We start from the raw sequence: 27,966 nt of genomic DNA, 5'->3' as shown, positions 1-27,966 counted from the left end.
CGAGGCACATCCAGTAAGCAGAAGCTGAAGAAGAAGGAAGGAGGGGGAAAAGGTCGCTGTTCTTCAGCACCACGAGTCTGTCAAACAGAAGACGTGTGCTTCACAAGCGATTTCAGATCACCTTGCCTTTTGACTGCACTTCAGAGAAGAGCGATGCCAAGCGCTCTCATGGCCAAAGCGTGTTTTATTTTTTACTTTTAGAATGAGCATTAGACCTTACATACAGTGGCATGAAAAGAACATCTTCCTCCATAAAATATCTAACGCCGCCTAGTGGTTAAATAGAAGTATATAGCTGATATTTCGTAGGACTGTTTCAATTTCTCAGAATAAGGCGGGTATGGAAGTTAATCGGCATTTTAGAGCGCTCTTTCTATAGCGAATGCAGGCATGAGTGTGGCGCAAAAGGCAAACGCTACATTCGAATTAAAACTATAGAAACATCGGTGATGAAAGGAACTGTAGAATCGAACAAAGACTGAAACTGGCGAGGTTTATCCCAAAAGTTCGGGAGCACACTGCACATCAAAAGATAAGTCAAGACGATCTCGGAAGGGTTAAGTACACCGATCTCTTTAACCGTCTATTGTGTGTCAACCCTAACACCCTCACCTGCAGGTAGAAGGCTTTGGAATAATTTCTATTCAAATATTCCCAACGGCAATTACTTGTTCTATGTGTTTATTTTAAGACATTAATCAGTGATTTTTTTCCGTAATAAAAAGGATACCAGTTTGTTTTAATTGTGGTAATCTGATAAAACAGCATAGTACAACATCACCAGTGGATCACAACCTTTGCCAGTACAGAAACATCGATAGAATGAGCCTACCCCAAAAACAACGAGGATTTGGCACAGCAGGAACCCACAACAGCCTGATGGGGGCATGCAGATAAAAAAGGCTTAGAAAAATCCTTTGTATTTTATTACTATACACAAATAATTTAGTAATTTCTGGTGAAACATACAGTATTAGAAGAAAATAGTGTGTCTTCCCCTGAGTAAGTGCAAATAATTTTGTATGAACTCTTAAATATGTGAAATATGGAAGATGTTACTTTTATCTCATCATAATATCTTTATAGTAATGATATGGTTTAAGTAAGAAATTTAAAACAATTTAAACATTGCATAGATCCAATAAAGCTGATAATTTAATATAGTCCCTTTTATTGTGAACTTCCTAACACACAGTTTTTGCAGGTTAAGTGACTTGGAAAGGGTCACACAAAAAAAAAAAAAAAAGGTGAGACTGTTAACATTGGTGCCTCCATGTTAGTTCCATACTCAATATATCAGACTGGCTTTCTAAGAGCTACAAGCACAATTTACCTAAAATTCTTGAACTGTCCTGAATTTCATTTTAAGCTGATTAACTTAATGCTGTTTTTATATATTTGAATAACAGAATATTCATTTTATCTGCTGATGTATTCTTTTTCTGAAGCAGATAATTCACTACAAGAAAGAAAAAGCTCTGGGTGGGACATTTCTCATCACAAGGCAATGTCGTGCACACATCCACAATCACTTGTATAGGACAATTTATAGTCTCTAATTAACCTAAAACAGGTATTTATGATATGGAAGGGAATCAGAAAACATACTTTAACATAAGGAGAATGTGTAAATGACACATGGTTACCAGGAGGCTAGAGTAAAGAGCCAGGAGGCCACTGAACCATAACCTTAATCACATTGATAACCAATGTCAACCTACAGGTCACAGTGCTTATGCATTTAAAAGCAAGTTACGAGATCTGCTACGTTTAAGAGGAATTCAACAAAGAGCTTTACAGACTGAGGTAGCAAGGTCATTTTTCTTCTTTTTTTGAATAATGATAATTGCTTCTGCATTTTGAAATAATATTAAGTTGGATTGTGAATGGCATGAACAAATGCAAGAAAATAATTCCATTGATTAATTCTGCCAATGCACTCTATGGTAGACGGTGCCTGGATGAAAAGATTTGATTCCCTGTCTTCTTGTTTTTTTTGATATTCACATTTGAGTTGTTCTTTTTTTAAATTTTCATTGTAATTATAAAGTAATAAATGAATGAAAATAAACTAAAAACTGCAAATTAGTAACATACATAATTTCACAGATCTTTGTATATTTATATTTTGACTTAGTAGAATGAGAAAAGGAATAACATAATGAATTAAATGACACAATTGCAAATACTGACTTCTAATGAATAAACTGGATTAAGAAATAAAGAAAAAACAGCAACAGTGAGGGTCCTGGGGATCACAATTAAAACCAAATGCATCAATTATATTTTTAATATAATACAATACAATTTATTTTTTGTATATCCCAAAATAACACAAGAAGTGCCGCAATGGGCTTTAACAGGCCCTACCTTTTGACAGGCCCCTAGCCTTGACTCTCTAAGAAGACAAGAAAAAACTCCCAAAAAAACCCTTGTAGGGAAAAAATGGAAGAAACCTTGGGAAAGGCAGTTCAAAGAGAGACCCCTTTCCAGGTAGGTTGGGTGTGCAGTGGGTGTCAAAAAGAAGGGGGTCAATACAATACAATGCACAGAACAGAACAAATACCCAATACAGTATAAAAATATAACTTTTAGAAGTGCAAAGTAGAGTTTAACAGTAGATAATATCGCAAAATATGATTTGGATTTGCTTAGAGTCCTGGAGACCTCATTCATCAAGCTGCTGGAGACCCCATTTGGCCATTCCACAGCTGAAATAGCGCTAATCTGATGAAAGGACCCCTTTTTCCCATGATTCGTGTGATCGTCCATCAGGGATGACTTTACCTTAGGCAGTCAAAACAACTTGGCAGGTGGGCCGTGGCACCAAGTGCCACATTTGAGTACCGAGACGAGAAACAGAATAGGTGAGGGTTAGTATCCAGTTATAACTATCATGTTACTTATGTTTTAGTGCTAATGACTAACAACAGAGATGCAGTCTGTACAGTTAATCAGCAGCTCTAGTCAGGATATACTAAACTGAAGTAGTGAGTCTTCAGCAGGGATTTAAAAGCTGAGACCGAAGGGGCATCTCTTATTGAAGCAGGAAGACCATTCCACAGTTTAGGGGCCCTGTAACTAAAAGCTCTACCTCCCAGTGTTATTTTATTAATCCTTGGAATCATAAACAGACTGGCATCTTGAGATCTTAATGTGCGCTCTGGTTTGTAAGTCATGATAAGTTCAGACAAGTAAGCTGGACCTTGGCCGTGTAATGCTTAATATGTTTAAAGGATGATTTTGAAATCTGCCCTAAACTTAACTAGGAGCCAGTGTAAGGATTTAAGAACTGGAGTTATGTGTTGGTATTTTCTTGTTCTTCTAATAATTCTTGTAGCAGCATTTTGGATGAACTGGAGGCTGTATAAAGAACAGTTTGAATATCCAGTGAACACCGCATTGCAGTAGTCAATCCTACTAGAAATAAATGCATGAATTAATTTCTTGGAATCCTGTTTATTTAGAAAGCACCTTAATTTCCCAACATTTTTAAGATAGAAGAAACATGATTTGGACAACTTTGTAATATGTGCTTTAAATGACATGCTAGAGTCAAAGATTGCGGGCTGATTCAGTAAAATCAGGATTTTTAAATCCTGAAGAGAGAATATTCTCCATAGTTTTGAAACGATTTGGAGTAAGTTATTGCTAGTATTAAAAGGTCAAGCACTTTGTAAATTTTCTGCAGTTTGGTAAACATAAAGTATAGGATTAAAAGGTAAAAATAGTACTGTGTAGTAATCTTGTGTACTGGTTGTCCTTTATCCTTTGTCCATTAGTTGAACATCCTATTTTTAATTTTTCAACCCTTTCACTTCTTTTACTTACTGGAAGAACTAAAAAGAATATCAGGAGACATAAGAAATAAGAAAATATAGTCAATTGATCAAAATATATTTTGTATATTTTATAGTTACGCATGGGCACATGAGGATCCTCACCAGACTCTGTTGAAGATTGCAATACTACTCCCAGGCAACAGGGGGCTTACGCTAACTGTATTATCTCTTTCTTCTTCTGCAGCACTGAGAACCCACCCAGTGAGGGCAATTGAGCTCTGTCCAGAAGCTCTGCCCCTCACAGTCCCGCAATATAAATATCGACATCCCTGGATGGAATGGCATCAGACTAGGACTGGTGTCTACACATGTTGAACATCCCTGAAACTGACTGGCTCATCTGAGCAGTAATGTTAGAGAAGCCAAACAGGCTAGTAAGGCAGTATGAATGGCTTTTTTTTTTGTTTGTTTGTTTTCACACCATCATTTTCTGAGGACCCCTCCGCTCTTTTGTACAAATATTTGATATTATTAGATTAGATTTCTGCACATTTTGAAACGAGTTTGCCAGACAAATGAAGAACTGGGCCAATATTGTTAATTGGATCCAACGCAACCACAAAATCATTTCCGGTGACACAGGACCATAGTACATCAATAATGGCTATTTTAATGACAGATTTTATGCTGGCTTTTTAAATGTGGAAGGTTGAAATGAAAATAGTGTGTACTTTTGATGTTTACAGTTGTATGTGTTTCACATACAAGCGTTCATCAGTAGAAACTGCAAAGATTTTAAGAATTTTTAACTGGTAAAAATGCAGAAGTAAACACTAAAAATAAAATTAAAAGTTTAATCATTATTCTGAGGAATTTTTTCAAACGTTCTAGTTCACTTCCTTATGTACATGTTTGTCACATATAATAAATCCTACAAATGAAATTATGAAACCTAAAATATAAATGTAACAGAGAAAGTAAATGGTTAAGATCTTTAAAAATTCTGATGTATGACTGGGTTCCACTGGTCCTTTTTTGGAGCCCACCTAACCTATATACTGTATGTATAAAAGGGCAAAAAGTTTAGGACACCAGTATTTTAAATGTGTGTTAGCAATCCCAGCATTTCACTGTATTCTTGGACTCCCCCCTTAAAGTTAATATTTTGAACTGCCCTGATATTAGTAATGATTAGACCATTTTTCTCCAGTAGTGACAGCAGTTGGCTTCAATCAGGCTGGACTGGTCATTTGTAGGACGGTGTGCTTTTGTGACCTGCTAATTTAGTCTGTGTGTATGGTTATTACTACTGTGGACACAGAGATCTTTTTTCACCAGCAAAACACCCCTTAAGTTTCTGTCAGATGCTGCTGCAGCTCATTGTCTTCTTTTAGTGTGCAGGAAATAAGCAGGTTCTTCTTTAGCATAACGCTGTCCTTTCAGCACCACAAGCCAGTCACAGCAGGAGTACTGATATGCGAGGGAGTGCAGCATTTAGATGTTATGGACTAGAAATCTATCCTGTCCCCGGCCATGCTACCCATGTTAGAACATCAGGGGTGGTACTGTGACACAGTGGTAGCACTACTGCTTGACAACAAGGAGACTAATTTTCAAGTCCTGACTTGTGTCAATGCTAACTAGAATATCTCCAGCTTTCCTGTGACCTTACTCTGGAAAAACAGGTTTCTGAAATGCATAGCTGGATGGACGGATGTTAGAACTGTGATGTATAATGCAATTTGTACATTCTCAAGATGTACGCTTGACTTGAGAGTGACACATTTTCAACTAAACCTTCATATACATTAATAGGCAACTCTACATTGGCTAGTGTGCATGTGTGTGGCAACCAGTTCATGCTGGTTCCTGTCTTACGTCCAGTGCTCCCAATTTAGCATCCTGTAGAAGTGGTTCATCCAATTTTGACGTATATTGTTCAGTGTAATTATATAAGAATAATGCAGTAAAACAATTACAGCATCTTTCACAGATATATTCCTAAACAAAACAAATGTGTAGAGTGCAAACATGACTAGGAAAAAATATTTACAAAGTGGTATTTACACAAATTTTTTTGCAAGATCTTAACAAGTCACAACTTTTTGGAAGTGATGTAGCAAACAAAGCAAAATGTCTTTTTCTGTATTGAAAACTACAAAGGCAGTGTTTATTAAATTCTGACTTACAGGAAATGGATAAGCTTTGAATAGTTGAATGTCAGCTGTCACCTCACATTTTTGTTGACCTTTCTACCAAAATTAACTTTTCAGAGGTGGGCTGAATATTAAACTTTGCTTTTGCTCATTTGCATTGGTACAGAACTTTATATCTCATATTCTGAGGCTAAGGCTAATAGGATTCCAGATAGATTGTCTACCCAGTCTGTCATAACCAATTTAATGACCACTTTCTGGGGTGCCCAGGAAAGCTGGTTGTCCCCACCATTCTCCACAGTCCTAAGTAACCTTTGGGGTGAACCCAGGGGAGAAAAAAAATAAAAACTCTAAGGTGGTGCTGATGATGAGATCTAATGATTGACAAAAAGGTATGCAAAACTGCTGGGCAATGAAAACCACTACAACTGGCAAAGGAGTTGTATCTATGACTATAGGGAAATAAAAAATAAATTAATTAAAATTCAAGTAAAGCTATCGCTTTCCAGTGCCAGCATCACACCATGTAGGTGCAACCACCAAACTAAAAGAGAAATCAATGCTGGTATCTGAAATGCAATAACTAATGACTAGAAATAATGTGATCTTTGTAAAATTACCTATGGATCAAAATACTCGTATGAATGAGGTTTATTTAAGCCAAAGATGAAAGAAAATTACAAAAAATTATGCCTGAATAATTAATTCTCATTTTTTGTATACTTTAGTTTGTTTAGTCTGCTGCCTTGCTTTGGTTGTGCAGCGTCACCTTGTTCCTTCATATTGCCTCACTGCGGACAGAACAAGGTTCATCATTATAGTGCTGTCCCAGAAATGAACCTGCTAGTTTCTTATATATATATATATATATATATATATATATATATATATATATATATTTTTTTTTTTTTTTTGGTAGATGTTTCCAGGGATCAAAATATGGCTGCTATGTCATGATGTGACAACGGGTGTGCTCACGTCCATTTAGTGGAATTTGTACTAATATGTAAAACCCCTAGAAGAACAAGAATTTCTCTGATCTGTTTGGGGAGGCCAAAGCCTGTTTCTTTGACATTAATCAGTTGATTTTTGAACTGTAAAAAGCAGTTATTTTCTCCATTTTTTCTGAATATTTTACGTGCTTCTGATTTACTTTTTGGTTTAAGTTAATCCTTCTATTTTTTCAAGAGTTTGAGGCTTCACTCACCAGTTTGGATAAGTCAGAATTGCCCAGTAGGTTCAAAGATTGAATCTACCTGCACTGTATCCTTCCCCAAATCCTGTGGCCTCTACTGGCTTATTAGGTGCCCATAACAACAGTGGTAGCATTGGAGTGGAAGATTAGCAGGTACTTCTTCAGGTGCCCAGGTCTCCCAGCTCTGTGTGGTAGGAATAATATGCAAAATCATTGTTTTTCAGTGCTTTGTACCTCCAGAAAAGAATGACTGGATTTATTCTTTTATTAAGGGTAGAGGCACCACTCACTGGTGTGAGATTCACTATCAAAAGAATGAAACTAAATAAATTATTGAGAAATACATCCTCATCTGGCCATTATAAGCATCCAATGTATGGCTCAGTTTTCATTCCAGCATCTTCAGTGCTGCACATCAAATGCAAAACACCAGCCTATTTTTATTCTGTGAATATTGTTTACAGCTTAGGAATCAGTCAGCTGAAAGATCAAGAAAAGATGTCATGGCAGCGTGCATGCTTAAAAACCGACAGACTGCAGAGTTCATATTTGTCATGTACTTTACTGTACATCACGTTAAGGTTCAATTATACCTGATGGATTAAGGTTTCTCTCCTGCTCATGAAATGTGAATTGCTTTAGGCCTTGAATTCTTTAACTTTAAATTGCTTTTATATACTTTGGAAAACTACATATATACCACTCAAGAAACTCAAAAGCAGTGTCTTTTTTCTTTAAAACCATTAGCTAAAAATACAAAATGGAACCTTTTTTTGGAGTCTGTAATTGCAAGCTTCCTTGAAGCATGCAATAGGATTAAATGATTGCATAAGGAGAAGCATCCATGTTCAAAAATGCCAAACCAAACTTGAATAATTTAACATGCTTCCTGGATCTCCCTTTGGTTGGCTCCTGGTGCCACCTCACTTTTCAGTGTCCATCCCTGCCGTGTCCCAGAAGGAAATGCCAGCAGCTGCAATGGATGGTGTGTGACTTGATGAATGATGATACCTAGATGATTATATGATGACTTGTTTGATTGTTTGAAACTGAAGTGCTTTGTTAGAGCTGTCTCTCAGGTCACTGCTATAAATGAGATCACTGATCTCAAAGAATTTTTTTCTTGCTAAATAAATCTCTGTAAAATGCAATTTGTTAACCTAGTATAAATTCTCGCAGACTGAACCACCAGACGTAGCTGAAATCTTAAAAAGTAGCATTTGGGCAGCTAAGATAATTTGTAAGACTATAGCACATTTTTTATGCTCCAATTTGAATTTTGGTTCTAAATAAACTTTAAGTATGTTCAAAACATCCGCAATTTAAGGACTATATCAGTCATAGTATAAAAAGGTATAATCAAATATCTTTTTCAGTACCAGACGTTCCTTAACAAACATCACACATTTCTTTCTAAAACCAAATGCATGTTTTAGGTTCAGTGGTGACTCATGGTCTAGTTGCTTCTCAAATAATCACTGGTTCTCACCAGTTTGTTGATACACACACACACACACACACAAGCACATACATATCCTTCAATCCTTACGTTTAATAAAGCCACTTAATCCTAGGGTGGGTGTAAAGCTAGATATGGTGCTTAACCTTGAGTGTCCATTATCATACACATCTTTGGGAAACCCCCATGTGGATTTTGCCCATCTTGCCTGTCTCCATATGATTCTGTCAGCAGTCCATTTCTACCTGCACTCCAACAACTGCTCTCACATTGACTAGTGTCTCTGCAGTGCCTCTTATGTGAGTGGCTGCTTTTGTATGCTCACCCTAATCAACTGGTATCCCATCCCGAATGAGTTACAGTTTCACTTCTTTTGTGGCTAATGACACTGATATTTTTTATTTGGTGAGAGTGAAATGAAGAGTGATTGCAGATAATGTGATCTACACAGTTAAATGAACATCCACACATTTCCAGGTTTATGACTGTAGAACGTCTTCTCCCTTCATCTCACTTACTGCTCACTTCCCTGTTAATAACTTGCAATGGCCCACTTTTACACTTCTATGCCTTTTCTTTCTCTTCCACATTTATTTTTCCGTTGTACTACCACAGATAGTGAAGGCAGTGATTGTTATATAAAGGACCAGAAGAAGAGACGAGCGCCAACAGGCAAGTAAAGATTTATAACCTGGAAGCCAAATGAACATTGACATCAAATCAGAAAACAAAACCCTAAATCAATGTCAGTATTCATTGAACAAAAGTAATTTTGCAGTGAACACTAAGGAAACACATGCTAAACAGTTTGTGGTTTTTCACCACAAACTCAGATGATGAGTAAGAGCTCAGCATGACCTTCACATTGTCTTGCTGATGACATCACTTCCAGGTCATTTCCTTAGTAGCATGGTAATTGCCATTCCACAAAACAGCAATGCCCATATTAGTAAAGAAGGCTTTAATGCTTTAACGGCTGAATATTTTTTTTCCAAAAAACAATGGTTTCATTCAGAAATCAATATAAAATGTCTGTTGCTGTATACTGTGGCTGTCAGTTTACCAAGAATATGCGGCTTGCTTGCTGCCAAGCTGACTTCACTTAGCTGGGACAGCAGCAGTGGTCACAGTCACAGTGCATTACAATCTGGTTTCTAACTCTTATCATTGTTAAGTGGCAGTCCTCCCTGGCGAACATTGTCAGTATCACAACTAGCTGGGGACCAATGAGCTGAAGCTGGAACCTCACATTTGTTTTCGATCACTTGTATCAAAAACTGAGTCCGACAAGTCATAGTCCAGTTCAGAGATAATAGGCAAAACGTCGTCCACGGAGTATTTTGCTTTACGCATTTGCTTTGATCTCTCGCCAGATGTCAGTGCCATTTTTGCCATTGTGTGCTCCTTGCTACTCATGAGAGGGCAGGGAATCTTGGTTAAAGCAATGAATCTAACTTTCCGTCTAGCAATAAGAGTCCAACTAAGACATAACTGTTGGTTTTGTCACAGTTTACAGTCAATTACCATCGTCAACTCTCCTTTTGACAAAAGTCGACATCAGCCCTGAAAGAGTTAAAAAAAGACAGAAACACTTCAACAAATTTAAGTAGACCACAAATGAGGAAATTAAGAAAGTCAAAATGTACATGTTTTCAAATATAAGCATGAAAAAGTTTTACAAAACACAGTGAGAAAACATAAAAAACAAACTGTAAGTATATCATAATATCATTGATTTTTGACAAAAAGTCACTTCTTATTTGTTGGCTGTTATGAAGCAGTGGCATTTCATAACCATGCTTGAAAGCACATGAGAAAGCCCACCAGGTCCTACTTGGTTGGTTAGCTAATAGTTACATTTCAGGTGCTAATCCAGCTAATCATTATATGTCAGGTGTTCACCCTGTCTTTTCTTTAGGTGGTATGTTCACCAGACTCTTACTTTCATCTTGCTTACCCTTTCTACTTTCAATGCTGTTTCCTTTTATCTTCCAACAGTATCTTCATATTTAGTCTTCGGAGACTGAATCCTACTTACTACACTGTTTGATACATTTCAGGATTTCAAATAAGTGGATTACGTTGCCATTAAATTCATATTCAATGTACATATTCCATGGTGCTTTTGTGTGTTCTTGAATATATTTTTTTCTTTTTAATGAACTATTTGTAATAGTTGGAGTGATGGAACAATAGTTAGCACTGATGTTCTCCATTACAGTAGACAGAGTTTAAATTATGAGTAAGTTTTCATGTTCCTTATATGTCTTTATGGATGTTTTTCTCGGTACTCTGACTTTAATTGCACATCCCATAGTTGTTTTTTAGGTTGTTGGTTCAGTGTAAGTACAAATGACAAGAAGCTGTGTTAAAGTGGTATCTCATCCAGGTTTGGTTCCTGCCTTGTGCCCAATATTGTTAGATAGCATATATGTAGAATGAAGAAATTAATGTAAATTAATGAATTTATAGTACTGAATAAGGATAGTGTTTTACAAGATTTTATTGAATTGACTGAAGTCTTGTTTGGTGTGTCTGAAGCCTGTTAGAATAGAACTGTCACATTATGTAGACCATAGGAGCTGGAATCTTCTGCCAGCTTCTCCATGAGCTTACACCTGTTAACTAGTCGATCAAGGAGATAGAAGTGAACTTATTGAAAATGACATGAGCAGTGCAGGGCCGACAGCATGATTGATTTAAATGCGCATTTGAACTAGACACACTGGCACCAGGATGTGCTGGGAACTTAGACACACAAACAAAATTCAGTAGTCCAGACAGACAATAGAATGGTACAAAGAGCAGGTGGGGTAAAAAACATTAAAACACTTATCATGCAACAAGTAGTAATAAAAAAATGTGTGAGATGAATGGTTGAGGGTTCAAAAGCAAAACTTAACTACAACTAGTAAAATGACTTTAAAAACTAAGTGCACAGTCACTTTCTAAAATATTAGAATTGTTACAATGAAATGGGTCTCAAGTGGTAGCTGAGAAATGAAAATCAAGAGGCTTGGCAAAGACTGGAGACAGGCACAAAGAACAACAAATACACACTCTTTTAGCTTTCTTCTCTGGGCATCTTCTGTATGAATTGTATGAACGGTTTTTACAGAACTCTCAAAAAAACATAGTTTGTCCTAAGAGCACAGTGTTCCTCAGCCCCATGGCTGGTGGTTTTGCCATTGTCTTCTGCATGTACACAAGAGACAATGAGAAACTTCTTTTAGGAAATTTCAGTTCTTTTACCATGTCAAGTACTTTTGTAAGCTTCACCTGCTCATTTTGGATCTCTCATTATCTGCGGAACATGGGGTTGCTGAAGCCTATCTTAGCAACAGCAGGAACCAACCCTGGACAGGGCATTGGTCAGCTGGAAGACTAGTACAGAATTGTAGATATCATAAGGACATGAGAAGAAAACACACAAACACATGCAAAATCCGTACAGACAGCAGTCAGGTGTGAGATTTAAAGCCAGGATTCTGAATCCCTGAAGCAGCAGTGCTATGTAATACACCACTATGCCACCTTTTCCTCACTGGTATTTTAAGTCATTTGAGAAGGGTAGGATAACCTTTACAGGCAAGAGAATTGAAAAGAATACTAAAATCTAAAACAGACAAATTAATACTTAAAGCCATGGCCAAAAGTTTGAGAATGACACAAATATTAATTTTCACAAAGTTTGCTAGACAATGGCACCTTGATTGCCATTATGGATCAGGATGAAATCCTTGGATCCATTATCAGACCCTATGCTGGTGCAGTGGGTCCTGGGTTTCTCTTGGTGCACGACAGTGCCCGGCCTCATGCAGCAAGAGTATGCAGGCAGTTCCTGGAGGATGAAGGAGTTGATACCATTGACTGGCCCCCCACGCTTGCCTGACCTAAATCCAATAGAACACCTCTGGGGCATTATGTTTCGGTCCATCCGATGCCACCAGGTTGCACCTCAGACTGTCCAGGAGCTCAATAATACCCTGGTCCAGATCTGGGAGGAGATCCCCCAGGACACTATCTGTCGTCTCATTAGGAGCAAGCCCCGACATTGTCAGGAATGCATACAAGCACGTGGAGGCCATGCAAACTACTGAGTACGATTTTGAGTTGCTGCAATGAAATTTTGGCAAAACGGACTAGCCTGCCCAATCATTTTTTCACTTAGAGTTTCAGGGTGTCTAAATTCAGCCCTCTGTAGGTTCATAATTTTTATTTCCATCAATTGATGTAGCATCCTTTCATTCTTAACACATTATCCACAAGGGCAAAGCCCCTCAATAAGCAAAGTTTCAACTATGGAACCATCATCTTAGTTCTCAGACTATTGGAAAGTTATAATAAATGCAAAGAGCATGTGCAGTTCATCTTTATTCCCCATCATTTCCCTGGTTGTCATCAACTTTCCAAAACTGAATTAATAAGATCCAGCAGTGAATAAAACCCCCAAGGCAAGCGAGCGCTGACTCTTTGAAACCCTGAGGCTGACAATATCGTCACAAGTATGTAAAACATAACTTGATGTCAGCTCAATAAACCCTTGTTTTCATGCACAAAAATGAAGTCAGCACATTTAATGCAGACATTTATGCATTGCTTCAAATGAATATAATCAAAGTGTTGTTTGTTTTGCACCACACTCATTTGCAAAGTGCTTGTTTGCAAAAATATAATGAAAAAATATTAAAGCTACCAGGCAGAAATGTTAATTGTTTCCTAAAGTTTACAGGTGCATTGACATATGCAATTGGAACTAGAGAGAAAGAAACAATGCTAAACAAAACTCACTAATTGCTGCTGCCATAATTATTGAAATCATTTGTTTTTGAACCAGACATATTTTCTTAACACTGTGCTGTAGGAAATGTTTATACTTGTGCCAGTTTTTTTTATTTTTTTTATTTTAAAGAAAAGTTAATTAGTTTTTCCTGTTTTAATTTGTTCACATTATTATGTAATGTGTGAATTTCTGGCCTTTATTTTGAATACGCTGAAACATCCAGTTTATTTAATAATTTTTCAGAAAATGCGAACAAATGCATTTCTATTAAAGGTTTTCATGGTACTCCAGGTCAACTCTCTCATCCCAAAGACATGTGTGCTTGGTTAATTAGCTTATTTTGCATTGCCTATAAAAAGTATTCACCCCTTGAAAGTTTTCACAATTTATTGTTATACAGCATTCAAATGATGTGTCAACAGAAAAAAAGGACTCTAATGTCAAAGTGAATGCATATCTCTGCAAAGTGGTCTAAATTAATCAAAAAACAAAATATAAAATAATTGCTCACAGAAGTGTTCAGCAACTTCAAGTCAGTATTTAGCAGATGCAACTTTGGCAGCCTTGGGTCAGTGTTCTCGCATCTCCCTCTATCAGATTTGCATATCTGGACACTGCCATCCCCAGTATTCTTCAATGCATTCATTTTACCTCCTATCCTTTCAACCTTTCCAGGGCCTGCTGCAGAAAACTATCCTCCAGTAGCATGATGCTGCCACCACCATTCATGGTGGAGATGGTGTGTTTTTGGTAATGTGCAGTGTTTTGTTTTACATGAAACATGGCATTTAGAATAATGGCTAAAAAGTTCAGTTTTGGTCTCATCAGACAATAGAATCCTCTTCCATCTGACTTCAGAGTCTACCATGTGCCTTATGGCAAACTCTAGCAGAGACGCTGTGTGTGATTTATTTTAAAGCAGTGGCATTTTGTCCCATAAAGCTACTACTGTGGAAGCACTCGGGCAACAGTGGTCTGCACAGTCTCACCAATCTCATTCACTGTAGCCTGTAATTCCTCACTTGGTGGACTCTCTCACTAGTCTTCTTCTTGCATGCTCACTCAGGTTTTGTGGATGGACTCCTATAAGCATATTTATAGCTATCCCACACCATTTCCATTTGTTAATAATTAATTTAAATGGACTTGTATGGGATATTCAGTGACTTGGATATTTTCTTGTGTCCACTCCATGTGTCCTTATCAATCAACTTTTCATGGAGTGTTCTTTTGTTATCATGATGTAGTTAAGGCCAACCATATTGACTCATCACAAGTGTCCTTCCAGATAATGTTCACAACAATCAATTAAAACCCCTTGACTACAGACAGGGGTTCTCCATAGAACTAATTTTGTGACATCTAAAGACAATTGGCCACAATAGTAGTAATTCAGATGTAGCTTATTACAAAGGGGGTGAATACTTTAGCAATCAATTATTCTGTACTTTATATTTGTAATTAATTTAGGCCACTTTGCATTAAGGAGTCTTTTTTAGTTGATCAATTATACAACAGCCAAAATAAATTTAGTGTGGTTCAGTGTTGTATAACAATAAAATGTGAAAACATCCAAGGGGGTGAACACTTTTTATAGGCACTGTTTGGCAACTTATCAGCAAGAGCAGATATGTATATATGTGGGGCATGCAATGAACTGCCCAGCACCCAGTGCTGCCTGGGTGGGCTCCAAAAGAATACAAGTCTTCTCTTTAATAGTATAGAACCCAAGGGTTCTTTAGAAGTTTTGTGTGGAAGAAATTAAAGAAATGATCATGTTCACAACAGAGGGGGGCCTTAGTCATCATCATCTGAATAACCAGATAGCACATTCAAGGAAGACTAATATTTTGAAAGAGAATACATGTGTGTAAATGAGAGTTAGGTTAATGGAATGGTAAGGATGCAGTGAGTAAAGTTGGTGAAGGTGGATTAGTTTAAATACTTGGGATCAACAGTACAGAGTGCAGGCACCTGGAATGGGTGGAGAAGAGTGTCAGGAGTAATTTGTGACAGACAGTATCAGCAAGAGTGAAAGTAAAGGTCTACAGGATGGTAGTGAGACCAGCTATGTTATATGGGTTGGAGACGATGGCGCTGACCAAAAAACAGGAGGCAACATCTCCAACTCTGCCACCTCCAGCTCTAAGATTTGCATTGGATGTGACAAGGTTGGACAGGATTAGAAACGAGTACATAAGAGGGTCAACTCAGGGTGGACGGTTGGAAGACGAAGTCAGAGAGGCGAGATTGCACTGATTTGGACGTGTGCAGAGGAGAGATGTTGGATATATTGGGAAAAGGGTCTTAAAGAGAGGCCTTCCTCTTTTCCTCTTGCCTGGCAGCTCTAAAAGGCGGCTTATGGATGTGTGAAGAGCGCACATGCAGGTGATGGGTGTAATGCAGAAAGCGTGATGCAGAAAGATATACAACAAGATGATCCAATGTGGCAACCCGTAATGGGAGCAGACGAAGGAAGAAGAAATTCAATTGACTTCCATTGTTTTATGGTCTTGTATGATTTCTTTTTTGTGATCAAGTTTTTATTAAATAAAGACAAAATAACAGGAGATGAACAATAAACAACTATAAGATAAAAAAATAATCCAAACATAAGTTACTAGGAAAGATAATATATAAAGTAAAGGCTGATTGATGACATAATAGAGTTGAATTGAATTTGTTCCTATATTGGATTTTGATACCTAGGTGAACTGTAGTATGAAATAGCTAGCTTCATTTTTACTACCAAAACCAGTGCACCACAACAGATACAGTAGCTGTTAAATAATAAAGGGAAGGGAATTTTAACAAGCAGTTTTTATAAAATGCAGTGCAAAAATGTAGCTTGAGCTATAATTAGTTCAGTATCAGTAACTAGTTCCTAATTAAAAAACCGAGTAGGAACAATAAGTTGTAGCCACTGCAGGCCTCTAGGATGGAACTAAAGTTTTAATGAAATAACAGATTCAGAAAACAGACTGAAGAATAACATACAGTACATGTGTAAATGAAACACAATTATCTCCTCCGCTAGTACCTACCTTAGTAGCTAATTTAACATAGTGTACGATAACGTACAGTGAATACGCTTGACTTATAGTTTTCATCCTCTTTCTCTGTACGTTTAGCATTCATTTGCTCAGAGATTGATGCGCTTGCTGCTTTGTGAGCAGCTCGTTTTCTTCACCCTAGCGCCCTGCTTCTTCCCTTCTTCCGTTTGCATCTTTTAGCATTAAACCTGATTAAGTCAGTTTTTGTGTTGCAATTACTTAGTACATTTTTCTTAATTTTTCACTTAAGGTGGCACTTAAGTGTTCAATCTGCGTCAAGAATGATTTGGCCGTACACATGCATGCACAGCCGCCCTGCTGCTGAAAGTTGATTCTAACAATAAAATAAAATAAAAATATAAAGAGTAATAAAAATAGTCACCCCGAAAGCGGATAGTAGATGTCACGTAGTATATGTGTATCAAATTTCATGTCAATAGGTGAAAAGGTTTGCGAGCTACAGGTGATTTAAAATCCTTGACAGACAAACGAACAGCCACAGTAGTGTATCATATAAGAAGATTCTCAAACCTGCATAAAGCAATTCTGACATGTTGTAGGTTACAGGTTGTAGCCTAACCTGTCTGCCCAGTGCACAAGAAAGGAACAGACCTTGGACAGAGTACCAGTCTTCAAAAGGCTAACTGAAACACAATACCAGAACTGCCACCTAATCTAACCAACAGGACTTTGAGGAAATGGATGGAAAAATCAAAGTACATAAAAGAAACCCCATACGAGCATATCGACAACATGTAAATTTTAATGTGGACAACAATCCCATATGCGATTCAAGGCCAGGGAGCTGGATCCATGAGGCAGCTTACTGCTGTGTCACCATACTATAAAACAATAGAAGCAAGTCACCTACAGAACCTATGTGGATTGGAATCAAAGAGTACAGTCACAACCGGCTATATGACTAGTCTGTCTCTTCATATAGTGTTTTTAATAATGAGTGCAAGCAGCATTTCTTGTGAAGTGTAAACTGTTATTTAGTAGATTTCACCTTATAAAGCACATTTCCATTTATACAATTGACACACTGTAAATTACATGCATGCATGCAATTTGTTTAACCAATTCAACCCATTATTATAATGCACGTTGAGATGACAAGTGCAGAATGTGATGTACGGACTGTATTTTAGTTTCCTTTTAAGAGGGCCACTGCTGTATATTTGCACTGAAGAACTTTGATGATTAATTGCCACATTAAATTGTCTACCTGTTGTCACTTCTCAGGAAGTGGTCAATAGGTCATGAATGTCTCAGCCAAGCTTCACTCCATAATGCCCACTGTGCTGCAAGCTGACAAAAAATATAACATGTTTTTGCAAACATAAAAAGACAATTTGCAGCAGTGTCCAGTTTTCCTAGCATAATCATAGGAATTTACTACATTCATATTGCACAAAGGGCACCCAGTGAGAATGAAGCTGCTTTTCCAAAGTGTGAGCAGTGACATTTTATTAGAGACCAAATCATCTGTGATGTCAAGATGAGAATGGCAAATGTCATGGGCTCAGTGGCCTCTGTCTACCTGTGATACATTTATTTTGAAGCAAAGAAGCTTTGACAGATGCGATGGTTCTGTAACTGGTGGATGGCTTATTGGTAAGGTCGCTGGCTGAATCCTCCATTTTTCATATTGCCTATAATATGATTTGTAACAGCAATCACGACATTACATGTGCCAGGTAATAGAGGCTATCCGTTCAGACGCTGGCCCCTGACTCTTTTCTCTGACCCCCAGAATGCAGAGGAGAGGCACTATAACAGTGTGCATGATTTTGTGCACTCAGTTGAGGAATGCCGTCACATACTCTTGAATGCAGGTGACGAGCTCTCAATATGTCAATGGGGAGCTGCAATACTAGCCAATGAAGTCCTACTGAATCATGATTGCATATATATGTGATTGATTATATATATGCAACATTCACATATGAATGTTTAATGGCGGCATATAAGGTGCATTCACGTACGTACATTAATATGCTGCTTAAAATTTACTTGTAAAAAGGTTAAATTGTGTAGAAATGTGTGTACACCAGGTTTTATAAATCTGACGTTTTTGGAGTATACATTTTTGTGTTTTTTTGGCATGCACATATTTTCATGCTTGAATCCAGGTAGAGTTTTATAAATGAGGCTCCTTGAGTAGTACTGATATGCTCATTGAATCTGCATAAATTTACAAATGCAAACTTGTAATTGGAAAGTACATAAGCATGTAAAATTTACATAGAGAGAGAGGGAGAGGTTGGGGGCATGCGCTGATAGCACGTTGCTGCACCCACCATGCAATGAACCAACTAGATTGGGACTGGAGTGCAGCAGGTGATACCTCAGCACGACACTGGAACAGTGTGAAGAGTTTTTTTTAAAAAAAAAACGGCTGGAGTGCCGATCCTGCCACCCACCCCCAAGTTTTCTCTGCAAATTAAAGGACCTGCTTGCAAGGCTGGATGCAGATACACGTCATACCCAGGACGAAGTAATTGAAGGTTAAGGGCCCAACAGAGTAGAGTCATTTCTGACATTTACGGGATTCGAACTATGAGCACAAACATATTCCAAAAAGGAGTGTGAAACAGAGTAGTAGCTTATCTCAGTGTCAAACTTCGAGGGGAGGGGGGTCTGCATTGGACTTGCGTCCTGTCCAGGATTGGTTCCTCCCTTGCACCTGATGCTGCTTGAACAGGCCAATGGAACCATGTCCATGAACTAGACTAAGGAACTTCAAAAATGGTAGAAAGAATGGAATCCATATAGATAAATGGCATAGTGTTCAGCAAAGCCACCTTATATCCACTGGACCAGAGTTCAATTCCCAGTCCTGTCACCCTCTGTGAAGAGTTTGCAGTTTTTTCTAAAAGGGCTTTCTCTAGGTGTTATACTTCCCTACCACAGACAAAGATAAAGAGGTTACTTTAAGTTGAAAATTAAACAGTTTAAGTTATTTTGGACATGGCCACTGCGGTGGACTGGCGCCCTGCCCAGGGTTTGTTTCCTGCCTTGCACCCTGTGTTGGCTGGGATTGGCTCCGGCAGTAATTTGCAATGGACTGGTTTCTCAGCTAAGATTGGTTCCTGCCTTGTATTTAATGCAACTGAAATAGTTCTCTGAAGTGAAACACCAGAAACTTTACAGATTGGTGGAACTGTATGGAAAATGAAGACTTAACATAACATTAACACAAGATGATTGATTGAATAAAATCCTGTTATCTGTATTAGACTAGGAGTGTTTGCAGGCAGCTGTCTTTTCCATCATTTAGAACTGCTGGTATTTGTTCAGTTAGAATATTTTGATGATACGGGATAGTGATAACATATAAAGCTTTAATTTAACTTATGTCAATAACTTATTTTTTATATTTTATCATCCACAACTATTTTTATAGCAATACTCTAGAAATACCATTGAACACCAAAAAAGAAGCACAATAAAAGGTCAGGCTAAGCTGGCTCTTTTCAAGTGGTTATACATGTTTTTGAGGCAATCATCGTCTCTATTTATGAATTAGAAGGCAATTTCTGACTTTTCTCACTTGTTATGGTTTAATTCGAAAGTGATGCTGCTGCATTCATACAATCTAAGACTGAGATTACCTGTGCTGCTTTGTCATCCCTTTGTAGCTTTCTGAGCTTATCCTCCATCACTGTTCTCCATGCTGCCATCTGAAAGCAATCCCTGTTTTTAGTTTGGCAAACATCTGTGCTGGGAGCAACCTGTTCCCGGCTGAAACATTGCTGATTAGGAGCTCTGATAATGAGTAGTTTTTCATCTAAATTCATAAAAATCATAAGTTGGGTATAAATAGGAAGCCTTCTTAGTGGAAGACAGTTGAGGGTTATGATTTTAATTTTCTGTCATGCAGTAACTTTCCCAGTAGGCAAGATTAAAAAACAGAACAGATTTCTAAGGCATATAAACAGAAGAGAAAGAGAAGAAATAAAGGAGAGCCATTGTTTCTGGTCACATATGGCAGAGAATGCTAATAGAGTTTATGTTCTGTTTTTTTTTTTATGTTGTGTCCCCTATTACCAGCATCATCTTTCTATTCTCTGCTTATTACGAGGCTTCAGTTTGTAACTGGTGTTCGTTAACTATCTTCACTATACTGTGCTGATGCCATTGATTAATTACTTTATTTCTTCAAATCTATGATATTTAATATTTTTCATATGTATTGATTTATTGCTGCTAACAGGTTTATCCAAAGTCTCACTATTGTCCATATAAATGGATTTTGGCCCCTATCTGTCTACAAAAGCTCCTACTTGTCTACAACTTAAGCACTTCACCCAGCACTCTGTTTCTTTCTCAGAGCTGTGGCTTCTTTTTCTCCCTCCAGTAAGGATTTATCCTAACATTCCTTCCAAAAATTTCGACTCCGTAAACTACTGACATACAGACGGAGAAGCAGTTTTTAAACCAGCAACAGGGCAGTTCTTGGAAATGGTTTGAAAGTCCCAAAGATGACCCACTACATTTAAATTTACATACTGTATATTTCCTTAACAGACACTTTTTTCCCCAGTTCAACTTACAAGAAAGGAACAGTTTGGAATATAAGTGTTAAAAAACAAAGTTATAAAATTGATCTCCACAAATGAAAAGTTCGGAACAATACAAGCAAGTTATTAATCCTAGTCTTCATATATATTGGTGCTGACCAATTGAGACCCATCAAGAATTTAAACTTAATATGTGCCCGCTTTTGGTGGTTGAACACCAGATGTGCCACTTCATTTGAATCATCTGCAGCAGCTTAGTGACACAAGCAATATGGTAACTGATCACCACCCCAATGTTTGTACAGAATTGGCAGGTGTTAGTGAACATGAGCCAAGCAGAACAGAAGCAAATGAAGGATGAAAAATATGTAACCAAAGTATAGATGCAGCAACATACAATAGCATTCATGCTGACTAGTGCCCTAAAGCTCTAAAGATGCTTTAGAAAATGAGAAAACCTAATTAATATGGCAAATCATAGGAGAGAAGCTCACAAATTGTCATAGGGGTCTGAAAGTGACAAGTGAAACTAGGCAAACCTGCACATTCATGGACAGTTTTTTCTGGCTTCATATCTTTTTGGACAGTGTTTTTGCAAGGAGATCAATAAAAACCTTCATCACATGCAGAGGCTTGCCCGCGGCGGTGCTAAATGTTGGCAGTCTGGAGCCTCTAAGTAGGCCGATTATAGAGATTTAAATGTTATTGTGTATCTAGGCCTTCCTGTTTGTCATCACTTTGTGTCACCCTCCTGCCTTAGCACTCTCTCTCTTTAAATGAAATCTGGAATTCAGCAGATGAAATCAGAGAAAATGAAAGCAGTTTGTTTCAATTTGGAGATAACTGTTGGCTTCCACTTTTGCGTCTGCAGAAGTAATCCCAGTCTCCTGGCTGCAATTCATTTCTTTAAGCACAGTGTTAACTACTGTTGATAGTGTCGTACAGACTCTATGAGAGGTTTTTTTTTCTATGCCATCTTTTCAGCTCTTGTTGAAGAGTTCAGATGCATCAGTAAAAAGAATTCATTAAAGATACCAGAAAATATAAAAACTGCATTAGCTGTTGTATTGAATTTGAACTGCTCTTTGCCAGGTTTGATATTGGATACCTGGGGTTCCCTAGTTTAGTCCTGGAGTTTCTCTGCGATGTTTGGCTTTAATCCCTATGTTTACATATGAAGATATGTTTAGTGCACGCATTTTCCCATTGATATTAACTTTGCCACAAATGCAAAGGATATCGGTGCAATCTTTCTATCTAGAATACATTTTTTTAATATTAAGGTGAGAGCTGCTGCTGACATAGTCGCACCTGAAAAGATAGTTAAAAAAATCTTCTAGCACTGTTATACCATGGAAGACCCAAAGAGTGTCAGATCTAAAGAGAACATGCCGGAGAGCTGAGCTTAACTGGAGAAAAACTAAACTGATTGTTCACTATGAAATATTGAGGATAAAATAACAGAATACAACAACATAGTCTGTCTTGAGAGGCAGTGTTATTTCTCTAGAATTATAAGTAACAATGCTAGTAATCCCAGAGTCTTGTTCTCTACAATTGATCATCTGCTAAACCCAGATCACTCAATGGAATGCCTCCAAAAGCTTCCAGTGAAACTTGTGAGGCCTTTGCTGTATTTTATAATCAAAAAATGAATGATATTAGAAATAATATAGTACATCTCCCCAATACTGAACCTCTTAAACCCTGGTACTCCATTTTAAACAAATTAAATTCTTTCACCAGGATAGATTTACCTGATTTATTTAAAATAGTTTCTCAACTGAGACCCTCCACCTGTGTCCTTGACCCAAAACCAACAAGTTTTTTCAAAGAAGTATTGGGTATGCAAATTGATAGTATTCTTCCCAAACTGTCTTAGGATTGCTGTAGTTAAAACCCCTGCTCTAGAAACATAATCTTGACTCCTCTGCTTTTGAAAATTTTAGACCTATTTCTAACCTGCCTTTCTTAAGTAAAATTATAGGGAAGGCAGTCATTATGCAGCTTAATGATCACCTCAATAAACATGCTATTCTTGATAAGTTTCAGTCGGGATTCAGAACAAATCACAGTACAGAAACTGCATTCATTCAAGTAGTAAATGACTTGCGGGTAAATGCAGACAGAGGCCATTTATTTGTTCTCATCCTCTTAGATCTGAGTGCCGCTTTTGATACCATTGATCACAATATTCTTAGAAGTCAATGGGTGGGCCTCTCTGGTAGTGTCTTAAATTGGTTTGAGTCCTACCTGTCAGGTAGAAAATTCTTTGTTAGTTGTGGTAATTATACTTCAAAGACACATGATATTCTATATGGTGTTCCACAAGGCTCTATCCTATGTCCGCTGCTCTTTTCGATTTACATACTTCCGTTAGGTCAGACTATCTCGGGGCATAACATGAGCTACCACAGCTATGCTGATGACACACAACTGTATTTATCAATAGCACCTGATGACCCTGACTCTCTTGATTCACTGATACAATGTCTTACTTGTGTTTCTGAATGGATGAGTAGTAATTTTCTCAAACTAAATAAAGGAAAAACAGAAATTTTAGTGATTTAGTGGCAATAATGGATATACTGAGGTTATTAGAAATAAACTTGATGCATTAGGATTAAAAGTCAAGACAGAGGTAAAGAATTTAGGGGTAACTATTGACTCTTACCTGAATTTTAAATCACATATTAATCAGATTACTAGGACAGCATTTTTTCACTTAAGAAGTATAACAAGAGTTAGACCTCTTATAACATTGCAAGATGCTGAAAAATTAGTTTGCGCTTTTGTTTTCAGTCAACTAGATTACTCTAATGCACTCCGCTCAGGACTATATTGTTATTATTTGTTTTGAATTTTGTTCTGTATGTTTATTTTCTTAATATGATTTGGATTATTAATTCATTTTTTTAATTTTGCATTACGGTAAGTTAGGCGGCACGGTGGCGCAGTGGGTAGCGCTGCTGCCTCGCAGTAAGGAGACCCGTGGGTTTGCTTCCCGGGTCCTCCCTGCGTGGAGTTTGCATGTTCTCCCCGTGTCTGTGTGGGTTTCCTCCGGGTGCTCTGGTTTCCTCCCACAGTCCAAAGACATGCAGGTTAGGTACATTGACGATTCTAAATTGCCCCTAGTGTGTGTGTGTGCCCTGCGGTGGGTTGGCTCCCTGCCCAGGGTTTGTTTCCTACCTTGCGCAATGTGTTGGCTGGGATTGGCTCCAGCAGACCCCCCATGACCCTGTAGTTCGAATATAGCTGGATGGATGGATGGATGGATGGATTATGGTAAGTTTCAATGCCTTAGTTTTCTTTGTTTATCTAAGCTCCTCTTGTGGAGTTCAAGGATGCATGGCCACCTGATGATGCAGCTAATTGTTTTAGGGTTGATCACCCAAGCTATATAGAAAGAAAAGCTTCAGGTTGCTCTGAAACTTGAACTTTTTATCTTTACAATAAATAATCAAATATTAAAGGAACTTTGTTTTGTTATTTGATCAGAAGATTTTAACATTTTTCCTCTCCTCATTTTGATATTTGTAATTGTAAAAGCCTGTGTCCCATTCTGGGCTGCAGGGGCTAGGCTGCCTGGAGTGAGGACAAATCTTGATCCACAAAAGGTAGCACCAGGAACGGTTTTCCCTACCTTTCTTGCTTTTCGCGATATTAATATCTAAATTAACATATTTGTTTTATTGTTGCTTTTTAATTATTCATTTTCATATCTTTATATTATTTATGATCTGTTTGTAATTTTATACTGTAACTTTAAATGTTTCTCCATTCTGTATACTTTGTAGGTGGAGCTCCAGGAAATAAGGCCACCCTGTTTTCATCACTGCTAGGCCCAACAACAACAACATTTATTTATATATCACATTTTCATACAAAAAGTAGCTCAAAGTGCTTTACATAATGAAGAAAATAAAAATAAAAGACAAAATAAGAAATTAAAATAAGACATTAGTTAACATAGAAAAGGAGTAAGGTCTGATGGCCAGGGTGGGCAGAAAAAACAAAAACAAAAAAATCCAGATGGCTGGAGAAAAAAATAAAATCTGCAGGGGTTCCAGACCATGGGACTGCCCAATCCCCTCTGGGCATTCTACCTAACATAAATGAAATAGTCCTCTTTGTAGAGAGTTCTCACGGAGCCACTTGATGTTGATGGTTATATAGACTTCTGGCTTTTAATCCATCCATCATTGTTGGAACATCACGGTTCTTTGAGTAGATGGTGATGGCGCAAGCCACCACCAAAAGGACACCGGAAAAGGAAACAGAAGACAGAGTAGGGGTTAGTACAGATTTTAGAGCCACCATGAATAGTTATTATAATGAGTTGGATATACAGAGAATCAGGATTTTAATTACAGTTGTGCTTGGCCTTTTTTTAAATTACAGGTAGTGCTTGGCCTTTTTCTTTCCCATCACTGAAGGTCCACAGAGCCCAACCCAAAGACAGTGGGTCATCGGCGAAAGGATCAGTTTGCCTGAAGGGACCAGACAAGGTATTCTGCCTCAGCGAGAAGGGATCCGAGATGTAGGTACCAGACACAGGGAGAGTTTTCCCTGGGAGCATTGTATCGCTGTTCTGTGTGCCTTCCTCACAGGGGGAGTCCTTCCGGACACATATTTCTGGCCTAAGGGTGCCAATGCCTGGGAGAACGGCATGAGGAAGTCCAAACAGAACGTGGACCTGCTGCTCGTGGATGAACAACAGCAGGGGAAAGGGTGCCTGGGGCCTTGTTTCGAGCAGATTAGTCCAATGGAGGAGGGGACAGTGGAGGGCCTGATAACACTCAGAGAAGCAGGTAAGAGGGTGAAGGGAGTGTACCGGGATTCTTTTATTATGTTTGTACAGGTGGGGACGGTGAACCTCCACCCTACTTTGAAGAGATCCCCAAAAAGGCATGTACAGGAAGCACAAGGCCATAATGTCTCCCGCCCGGTGGTTACAGACGGGCACTTTTTATTTCTTGTCTTCCAATTCAGCACACAGCACCCTACACAGTGTTCCAATCATTACAATAACTCAGTCCTTTCTTCTCTATTTTCTTTCTCTTTTTCTCTTCTTCTGCCATCTCTACTCCTCCCTTCGCTCTGTCCTCTACCTCCACCACTTTTTATATTGTTCCCAGATGTGCTCCGGGTGCTCCCTAATGATCTTCCTGCAGCACTTCACGGTATGACAAAAGTGCTGCATGGGCACCTGGATTCCCCTCTGGCAGCACTTCCCGGTGTGGCGGCAGTGGTGTAGTCCATGGCTCCAGAATCATCCAAGTGCCCTCTCGTGTCCCAGTGGAGGTATTGCCTCTCTCCCGGTCTTCTCATCCTCCAGGCGTCCCAGCTGGGCAAGAGCCACAGTGTTTATCTTTTATATTACCAGGATGCCTGTATACAAGACTGGAATCAGCACTGGACGGAATAGTAGTCGATTGTTTGTTCTTCCACACTTACCTTAAACATGGAAAAGGCACTATATAAATAAAATGTATTATTATTATTATTAGTAGTATTACACTTAAAATCAAACCAGTTTAAGGTCAGCAAATATTCTAATGTGCCCATCCCCGGGGTGTGGCAGGAAATTGCTGAAATTACTCTCTTGGTTTGTCTCTGAAAATTACAGAGGTGTTAGCATTCAATGCACGTCTGAAAACCCATCTTTTGCCTCTTGCATTTCATATCAGCTAGACATGTGGTTATTTTATGTTGAAACTGACTCTTCTATGTCAGTCTTACTGATGTTGACTTTGCTATGCGGTTTCTCAGTTCTTGCTGTCAATCTACTATTATAAAAGTTCAGTTCACGTTTACTTTTGTAGGTCTTCCCAGGGTTTGCTTCTTTGTGCCTTATCATGAATTTGAAATATCATCTTGGTTTGAATTGTGTTCTTGTGTACTTTGTAATTCTGTGCTCTGTGAAAGGTGTTAAACAAAATAAAGTTTGACTGATTTACTGATGGAACTGTGGTGCTTCCATTAAAAATTAATATTGCCAGTATAATGGATGCCAAGTCTCGGTTTAACAAAAAAGTAACAAAGGCATGTTAAAGTTTGTTAATCTATTTTTCCGTCTGTCTGTTTACTGAGTCTACATATTGCAGGCAGATAGTGTGGCTGAGACATTGGTCTTTACAATACAAGCCTGTTAGTTGAATACTTTACTAAAACTCCCTGTGTGATCTTGAACCAATTGTAAGACATATACATTGGCATGTAAACAGCTGCAATGTATCATGACCTTTGGCAGTCATTTTTGGTAAATGCATTTTCCAGATGCAAAATATTAATAATAATAAAAATAATTAGGTGTGAGGTGCAGAAACGTATTAGAGGTAAAACAGAAACCAATCCTGGGACAATATACCAGATCATCAATATGTTACTCTCACTGACACACACATTCTCTAACTCTGAGCCATTCTGACCTGCACCTAAAGAAAAGAAATGTGGACATGGAGAGAACATGCAAACTCTGCACAAGATGGACTCTAAGACTTTATGCAGTGTGTTAACTACTGTTCCACCATGCATGTACTGTAGCTCTCAATAATATAAACCATTTATATTTAATACTAGCTATGTTTTCTATCAAAGAAAGGTAGTGAAGTTAAAAATATTTGTATACCATCAGCATTACACCTGCGCCTTTCCTCAGTATCCTCATGTGTCTCAACCTCTCTTGCCCGAGGCTCCCTATCTAAGCCTGCTTCTCAGACTTTGTCATTTCAAAACATGTTGCTCGCCTCCCATCCACTTTTGACTACTACCAACAGTAAATGGCCCCCCACTGCCATCTGTGAAAACATCATTCATATATTTGCCATACCTTCCCTCCTATGCATTCCTTCTACATCTTTCCTTGGAATCCTCATGTGTATCACCCTTCCTTGAATGGTGCTTCCTGTCTCAATCACGTTTGACTAAGCAACCACAGTGAAACTGACCAATCCAGACAAAGCCAAACTGACCAATCCAGACAAAGCCAAACATGGGCTTGCTCCTGCCT

At 38.1% G+C, this 27,966-nt stretch overlaps 1 long non-coding RNA gene across 1 annotated transcript; it reads left to right on the top strand.

The window, feature by feature from the left end:
* Window positions 1-38: 38 nt before the first annotated feature.
* On the top strand, window positions 39-26,906 carry LOC120537377. Its single transcript, XR_005635310.1, has 3 exons — window positions 39-556; window positions 25,356-25,765; window positions 26,093-26,906. It is a non-coding gene; the product is annotated as an uncharacterized LOC120537377 (long non-coding RNA).
* Window positions 26,907-27,966: the final 1,060 nt, after the last annotated feature.

This window comes from Polypterus senegalus, chromosome 10 (assembly GCF_016835505.1).
Source record: "Polypterus senegalus isolate Bchr_013 chromosome 10, ASM1683550v1, whole genome shotgun sequence".
Lineage (NCBI taxonomy): Eukaryota > Metazoa > Chordata > Cladistia > Polypteriformes > Polypteridae > Polypterus > Polypterus senegalus.
This window is presented reverse-complemented; position numbering and strand designations above follow the sequence as displayed.